Genomic DNA, 9335 nt, shown 5'->3' with positions numbered 1-9335 from the left:
CGTTCACCAGCGAACGAACGCTCGTCCACCAGCGAACGAACGCTCGTGGACCTCTTACTGCTGGACGACCGTTCGTTCCACACTGGACGACCGTTCGTTCGGTGGTCGACGAGCGTTCGTTCGCTGTGGACGAGCGTTCGTTCGCTGTGGACGAGCGTTCGTTCGCTGTGGACGAGCGTTCGTTCGCTGTGGACGAGCGTTCGTTCGCTGGTGAACGAGCGTTCGTTCGCTGGTGGACGAGCGTTCGTTCGTCATCTCAGCATCCACTCATAAATTTTTTTAACGCCGTTTGACACTATTTAACGGAAAGGATCGATTTGTTGCAATTTTCCTAAAATTGGGACCCAATTGATATTTTCAGAAAGAAAGGGACGAAATTGAGATTCCATGCGAAAATAGGGACTTAGTGAATGATTAAACCTTATTATAACCACGTTATATTATTTTTATTGTCCCGTCAAGTTTCTGTAAACTTATTTTAATTCGTTAAAAGTTATAAACAATCTTAAACTATAAAAACATGTCAACATTAAACTTTTTTAAAGCTAAATATAATATAAAGAAGCAAAATAATCACTTTAGAACTAGAAAAATAAAATTAACCACTTTAAAAGGCAACTAACTAAAATTAATATAGCATATAAGTTAAAAAATGAAAAGCTATCTTAGTTGTTTTTATCATACCGAATAAATTTATCTTAGTTGTTTTTATCTACTAATCTCAATGACCACATTTTTTTGGTGCAGTAAGTGGTTATCTACTAAGTTCTATGTGGTTATTTCTGAAGACCACATTTTTTGGTGCAGTAAGAGGTTATCTACTAAGTCATATGTGGTTATTTCTCAAAGGTGTTTTGTACAACGACAAAAGTGGTTTAATTCAATCTCAATGGCCTTATTTCTTTGGTGCAATAAGTGGTTATCTACTAAGTCCTATGTGGTTATTTCTCAAAGGTGTTTTGTGCAGTCATAAAAGTGGTTTAATTCAATCTCAATGACCACATTTTATTGGTGCAGTAAGTGGTTATCTACTATGTTTTATGTGGTTATTTCTGAAAAGTGTTTTGTACAAGAATAAAAGGGGTTTATTAAATCTGAATGACCACATTTCTTTGGTGCAGTAAATGGTTATCTACTAAGTCCTATGTGGTTATTTTTGAAAGAGGTTATGTACAACAATAAAAGTGGTTTAATTTAATATCAATCATCACATTTCTTAGGACAGATTTCATCAATATGATTGCCATCCAAACTTTTAAATAACCAAACTTAAATTTTCATCCATAAAGCATTTTATAATCAATCGTAAAATTCATAAACATTAAACATTACAACATATTCTTCATTACAAAAACTAAACAACCTAAAATATGTACATTATGTTCAATATTTGTTCCCATACTTCAATGTATTCAACTTTGTCATGTTGTCCTACTTCATGAATTAATCAATGCCTAAAGCATCCCACATTTCTTCAATACCATACTGCGATGAGCATTATCTTCGTGTAATACCCACTGACAAACCATCTGTTGTTGCACAACTTGTAATTGTTCCTGCAATAACAATACTCTTGTTAAATATTACACTTAAAAACCTTTTATCATAAATTATATTGAAATAAACATATACATAAACCTTTTACTCAGACAGACTGAGAAGAGAATTGATTGAAAAGTGACAAGTTCAGTTTCATGTATTGGTAAAATAATATGTATTTAACTAATGCATGCATAAAGTGGAACTGTGATTATATAATAGTTACAACACGTCTTTAGCCAACAAAAACATAAATATTCATAAAACCCATCATATGACATCAGTGAGCACATACACCAGTATTCACACTATATTATGTTTACAACCAATAGTACCCACCACAAAAATGAAAGTTATTACACACTAACACGGTCTTAACCAATACACCAGCAATTTCACCTTCATTCTAAAAGGAAAACAAATATAGAACTGCATGTAGTTTGAAAAATAGATTTTGCAGAATGTATTAAAAAGAATAAGCTGAGTTACAAACCATAATATCGTACTTATTTGTTAAGTATGTTGTGTCAAAAGATATGACATCACCAAAATACTCACAAGCTGCCCTATTTCGTGCATCGGCCCAAAACACATTCAGTATATGGTTGTCGTCATCAACATCAATCTCGAAAAAGAAATCCTTATTTAATTGTCTCATGGAAGAGAAATGGTTTAAGAGTGCCTTTGCATCACCATCTTCTGTTAATGCTCTTCTTTGTTTGGCCACATAATTTCTAACATCGTGTTCGACAAACTCCAGGTTCTCGTAACCTCTTCTAGCACAAACCAAGGACCGGAAGCTCTTGTTAATCCTCACTCCTGCTTCAACATTCAAGTCTAGTGTTCTTTTAATGTTCAGATTCATCCTTTTATTGTCTCGGAACAATCTTGAAGTATAATTACTACTTATTGTACAATATTATCGAAATATGTATTTATATGGTCACTGTCTGTACTTCTCCTAAAACAATTCAATAGAAGAATAATTACTACTTATTGGGCTAATTAATATCATGCTTGATAATGAACTTAATCATTTTTTTAGATGCTCATAACTAGTATAAGAACTAACCACATACGAATGACCAAATAACCACTTACTGCACCTGTAAAAGTTATTCATGAAATTCAATATTATCCAAATATGTATTTATATGGTCACTGTCTGTACTTCTCCTAAAACAATTCAATAGAAGAATAATTACTACTTATTGGGCTAATTAATATCATGCTTGATAATGAACTTTGTTAGATATATTATATCTTTTATCTTTTAATTAGTTTGTTATTATTTCTCATTTGTATTTTGGGCTTAGCCCATATTTCTTCTATTATAAATAGAGAACCCTATGTGTGTATTTTACACAAGGGAGATTAATTCAAATATAGTTTTTCACTATATTCAACATGGTATCAGAGCAGGTTCTCTGATCTCTTCTCGTGGCCTCTGCTGTCTGCCGGCGGCCGGTCGCCATGGCCGCCGGCAGCCCCTAAAATTTCAGTGGACAGCCCTTTCTCTTCTTCTGAAATCTGTGCCATAGTTAGTATCAGTGCAACCAGTCGCCTCTGCCATCGACCATCGCCAGCCACTGTCTGCCGCCAACCTCTGTCCGCGGCCGGCCACCGTCGCTGCCGCTTCCGTCGCCGTCGCCACCGCCGGTCACCGTCACAGTTTTGACGGGTAACCTGCGGATCTGGACCGTCTCTTCGAGCGACGGCCAACCACGCCGGTTTCGAGAGCCACTTCTCAGTCACGCACTGCCACGCAGCGCTTCTTTCTGGCCAGTCCGCCGCCGCAGCCGTCGCCGTTTGCTCCGGCGAAGTCAAGGGTTAGGTGCGCCTTGAGAAGCGCAACCCAACCCTAGTGGTCCCGTCCTCCGAAGCCTCCGCACCAGCTGTCACGCGCCGCTTCTTCTCGGCCAGTCTCGGCCGCGTGTTCTGCACGTGCCGCCTTCCCGGTGTCAGAGTTACACCGCGACACCTCCATAGCTCTTGCCGGACCTCCCTCTCTCTGTTCAGACCTTCCAGAGCAGCCATTGCTGCCATCTTCGTCTGTCTTCGTCTCCGCCGTTGATTGTCTAGGCACCGTTTTCTGCTGTACAGGCACTGTTTGCCGCTGTCCAGCCATTGTTTTGCCGCTGTCCAGCCATTGTTTTGCCGCTGTCCAGCCATTGTTTTGCCGCTGTCCAGCCATTGTTTTGCTGCTGTCCGCGCCGTCTGCCGCTGTCCGCGCCGTCTGCCGCTGTCCCGCGCCGTCTGCCGCTGTCCCGCGCCGTCTGCCGCTGTCCGGCGCCGTCTGCCGCTGTCCGGCGCCGTCTGCCGCTGTCCCGCGCCGTCTGCCGCTGTCCCGCGCCGTCTGCCGCTGTCCCGCGCCGTTTGCCGCTGTCCAGGCACCGTATGCTTCCAACCACTGTAGGCCCCCATCACCTCGTCAGTTAGTGATGGCAGTCCCTGTAGTTTTGTCGCTTCCAGCCACTACAGGCCCCATCAGTCAGTGATGGCAATTTAGTCCCTACAGTTTTATAGCAGTCAACCGCCGTTGCAGTTGCTACCGCCTCAGACAGACGCAACTGCGTCAGTTCTTCTTGGGCTAGAGTTTAGCCCGATCTTCTTGTGATACATGGCTAAGTATCACCACTTGGGAGTTGTCCAGCAAAGAATTTTGGACCTCCAACATGTCTTTGGATCTTTGATGCCTTTGTTTCAGCATTGTAGCTTAATATTTTGTTTTGTTTTAGTGGTTCAGCAACTGTGATCTTTCACATTTCCACCTTCACACTAAGGGGAGTACGTTTCCAAGACACTGCAAGTCACATAAATATGGGTGTAGTCCCTGCAGTTTTGTAGATTTCAGCTACTACTGTTGATCCCATCACCCATCCATCATTGATGAGGATTTAGTGTAGTCCCTGCAGTTTTGTAGCTCTTAGCTTTCAGCTACTACTGTTGATCCCGTCACTCATCCATCATTGATTGGGAATCAGTCCTTGCAGCTTGTCATTGTCCACCACTGCTCTCCTTCATCCACTTTTGAAGTTGAAGTTTCACAAGCTGTTGTTAGTCCATCTATGTTTGCCTCACACTCTTGAAGACAAATCATCTAGTTCAACACTGAGTTCATCTATTCCAAGCTTAGTTCATACAATTTGTATGCTCCAGCTTGAGGGGAGTGTTAGATATATTATATCTTTTATCTTTTAATTAGTTTGTTATTATTTCTCATTTGTATTTTGGGCTTAGCCCATATTTCTTCTATTATAAATAGAGAACCCTATGTGTGTATTTTACACAAGGGAGATTAATTCAAATATAGTTTTTCACTATATTCAACAAACTTAATCATTTTTTTTAGATGCTCATAACCAGTATAAGAACTAACCACATACGAATGACCAAATAACCACTTACTGCACCGTTAATTTTGAATTTTTATTTTAAATGACCATTCTGGAAACAATTACTTCACAGTTAACATTACAAACCATTATGCTATCTCATGAAATTAAAATGGGTATAAAGTTAAATAATTCAATCAGAAGAAGAAGTCAAATTCAAGTAAGATGACAAATATAAATCCAAACATTAAATAACTTCAACAACCTCCTGGGCAACACAAAAATATATTCTTTTGTAAATAAAACTTGTAATCACTCACCTATTTAATAGAACTTCAGTGGTTGTGGACAGATATGGAGTATGCATTTTAAGTTTTACAGGACAATGATCATAGTTTTATCAAGCTAAAACATGTAACATTAAAATTTGTCGGTCACCCATCCAACATACCCAACCAGCAACATTTCAAATACATTTTAATTCAATTCTTAAATGCATACCCAATTAACTATAACTACAAAACAACCTTCCATAATCCAATAAAATATTGATTCACTCAAACCGAAAACCAAAACAGGTTCATACATATATATACATGCTCTGCACCCACACCATACAATTATATATTAAAGAAGATTTATCAAATTAATACAATAAAATATGTCTGCAGCATTTTAATTCAAACAGTAGAGAATTCTTGCGACAATTTTAACCCATACACCAAAGAATTTTTCTGCAGTAACAGCATCAAAACAGCAAACAATTTTTTGTAGCATTCTAATCAAAACAACAAACAATTTTCTGCACCAATTTAATGTTAAAACAATAAAGTTTCTGGTGCAGTAACAACAATCAAAACAGCTCAATACAACAAGATTTTCTACTGCAGTAACAGCAAAAATAACAAGCAGTTTATACAACCTTTTTCATCCTAAAAACTAACTTCTTAATTCTAACCAACTCTAATGTTTATTTAAACAAACTCAAATTCACTAAACTAATCTACAATTATATCTTTCTAGTTATTAAAAATTAAAACTGCAGAATTTAACTATTCTACTACACTATAACTAAAAGAAAATTCTAGACAAATGAACAATCCCCAATTCTAGACAAATATCTTTCAACATGCTTTTCATAACCCAAATATGCTTTTCATAACCCTGCACATGCTTATCTATGTTTCATTCCAGGTTAATGAAATAGCACAACCACACCCTTCATGCATTTCAGATTATAATACTAACCAAATGCAAATTTTCTTTAAGAAAATTACAACACTAATATTAGAATAACATCATGGCGCTACATTTTATCAATAAAATGGCGAACAACAGTATATTCACAACCCTAAAACAAACATAGGTTCATACATTCAACAAATATATTAATTGAGGTTGGAGGAAAAATGTGGTTTATGGGATGAGAAGGAAAAAGAAGAATGATACTTATAACCCCAATTGCCAATAAATGATGATGCACATCACAAAAATCAAGTGTCATACTAAAAAAAAAAATTTTCCACCTTTCAATCTTTAGAAGGCAAGGTAAATATGCTATTCTGCAATATTCCAATATCAAGTGAACAAAGCCAATAAAAAATCCTTGCCAAAGCCAGATGGCAGAAGACACATAGAAACATGGCTACTACTTACCTCTTGAATCTCACATCCATGGAAGATAAGGTCCCTAATGGTCATAAATTTCGTTAGTTTTCGTAGCATTAGTGAAGGAAAAACTGATTTCACAAGCATTGGTCCAGTAAGTGGTTATATCTTAAGTGTTATGTGGTTATTTGTTAAGGTAGTTATGTACAAATAAAATATAATAAAGTAGTTAAATTCAATATCAATTATCACATTTATTAGTGCAGTAAGTACTTATGTAGTCATGCCTAAGTGGTATTTTACTCAATTGCTTACGAACAACAAATGTTTGTGGTTTTTAAGATAGATTTTATCAAATTTATTGGTGCAGTATGTGGTTATTTACTAAGTCCTATGTGGTTATTTTTGAAAGATGTTCTCTACAACAATAAAAGTAGTTAAATTCAATAACAATAATCACATTTCTTTGGTGCAGTAAATTGTTATATATTAGGTCTTATGTGGTTTTATACTCAATTGCTTATGAACAACAAATGTTGTGGTTTTTGAGGTTAGATTTCATCAAATATATTGGTGCAGTATATGATTGGTAGGAGGACACAGTCTATAAAAAAGTAGTCAAATCTTACACACCAAGTAAAATCATTAACAATAACTGTTATGCTTATAATCATATTAACAAAAAACCAGTACCAATATTCTCCAAAACTTTAATGATGACATTTGAAATTCTATATCCCATAAACTACACTAAAACCCAGAACAAAGGGCAACGTAGGCTTGCAATTCTAATGAGCACATCCACTACAAGCAACTAATCAGACTCATTATATAATAGAGACCAACAAAGTACTTTTTTTTTCATGGCCATGTGTCAACATTTTGCTTTTGTAACATAAAAAGACAATCGTGGAATATTTCAAGACATGAAAAATGAAAGAACCATATAACAGTGGAGCTTTCTCAGTCATTCTATCCACATCCAAAACTTTATTCGATTTCACAATACATTACAACAACAATAAACTGAAGAACTCGATTAAATATGTGTGCAAATAATAATCAAAGTAAATATTAAGCACGATGAAACTGAGGCGAAAAAAAAACTAACATTTTCCTCAAGAAGAGTGTTGGGGGGCGGGGCTATCATCGAAATTCTTCGATGGATACTTCACCGTCACCATGCCGACCTCGAAGACGATATCGTCGTCGGAGGAGCGGATTCCGGTGATCGACCACCACTTGAAGAATGCGCGAACCCTAATTCCGTCAAGTTCCGCAATTTACCCCTACACGATTTTCCAAGAGATGGTGTCGGAGTAGGTGGCAACGTAGTTGTCCGCCGGGAGCTTGATTTTGCACGCGCCACCGAGCTTGACAGTAAACTCCCCGCTGGTCCGGTTCACGGCATATCCCAGGGCGGTGGTGGCGGGAAGAAGACTGGAGGGTAAGCCGTAGCTGACGAGTTACACGTGAGCCTGCGAAAGCGTGATTTTTGCCGTTTTAGGGTTAGGTTTTTGGAACGAATTGGCCACGAGATTAAGAAGCAGAGCGAGTACGCACAAGATTTTGAGAGCGAAACCTTCACACCTGTCAAAAACCTTCACAATCGCCGATTGAACAAGCTTTTTTAAATGGAAATCGAAGGCGCCAATGAAAAACGATGGAAAACAATACGCCAGAGAAAGCAAACCTAAATGGCCTAAATGGGATGTTCGAACGAACCTCGAAAGAAAACTTACCCAAATTTTGGTCTTTCCCCTTTTACCCTTACTCAATCTGCAAGTTTTTTTCGAAAACGCTGACGTGGAGCGTGTCAAATGAATGTAAGTGACACGTAAGCGTGTCATTGTATTACTACTCTATAATAAACCCAAGGATTAGAAAGAAAAACAATTAGTATGGAGTTTTAATTAAAATATGCACAAAGTTTATGTGCCATTTCAATGGAGTTGTACATTACAGTAAAAAAACCATGAACAGTGCACGCACCTAAGGCAGCTCAGGGTTTATAAAAAGGGAATGTGGTTGGGAGTTAGAAAAATGGTTGGGGGTTAAAAAAATTTAATTTATTAATTACGGTTTTGACTTTTAATTAAATGAAGGTTTTGACTTTTAATTAAATGAAGGTTTTGACTTTTAATTAATTAAATGAAGGATATATAGGTAATTTTGGGGGTGCAGGATGAGGTGAAAAATGTCCACCATTAACAACCACTTCTTAACTATAACCATGTTATACTTTTTTTAGAAGTTTGTTTCTACATGTTTAGTTTTTCATATTAACCAAGGATATTCTTTGGCCAACAAACAAAAATTATTTTTCTTGAGGTATTCAGATACATTTATTAAGTTACTTTTCTCAGAACACATTTTTTTCTATGCACGGAAATCTCTGATCATATGTTTAAAAAAAAGGTAGTGTGGCAATCACGTCATAGAATGTTTGTTTAAGGTTTCTATTTCTATTACATGTTTTTTATTCTTGTCTGTTATGTTGAACCAAAGACGAACATAAGTTGGGAACAATGGTAAGTATGAAACCAAGTTAACCATGTTAAGTGATGTGAGGTATCCAACGCCAACCTTCATTAGGTTGACCATATACCCGCAAAGCATAGCGTGAACAAGGCAAAAGCTTTCTAAAAGAATTAAAAGTGACCATGTACGATCTTGCAGACAAAATTTAACAATTTTTAGTTTGAGTATGATGAGAGAGCCAACCCAAGATTTCCATAATCTAAATATCAATATTATCCGAAACATAACACGTCTTTGACTACATTAATCTGTACTATTTATCGTTGTTGATACTCAATGTCAACATACAAATATAATGTGAAAGATATTGCT

At 37.0% G+C, this 9335-nt stretch overlaps 1 pseudogene across 1 annotated transcript; it reads right to left on the bottom strand.

Moving 5' to 3' along the window:
• Positions 1 to 1253: 1253 nt before the first annotated feature.
• LOC148204759 (uncharacterized) lies at positions 1254 to 8332 on the bottom strand (annotated as a pseudogene). Its single transcript, XR_015779711.1, has 2 exons — positions 7594 to 8332; positions 1254 to 1556 (listed from the first exon to the last, which is right to left on the bottom strand). The product of XR_015779711.1 is annotated as an uncharacterized LOC148204759 (transcript).
• Between the last annotated feature and the right edge of the window lie 1003 nt (positions 8333 to 9335).

The sequence above is a fragment of the Vigna umbellata genome, chromosome 1, assembly GCF_029865625.1.
Source record: "Vigna umbellata cultivar VRB3 chromosome 1, Vumbellata_1.0, whole genome shotgun sequence".
Taxonomy (NCBI): domain Eukaryota; kingdom Viridiplantae; phylum Streptophyta; class Magnoliopsida; order Fabales; family Fabaceae; genus Vigna; species Vigna umbellata.
This window is presented reverse-complemented; position numbering and strand designations above follow the sequence as displayed.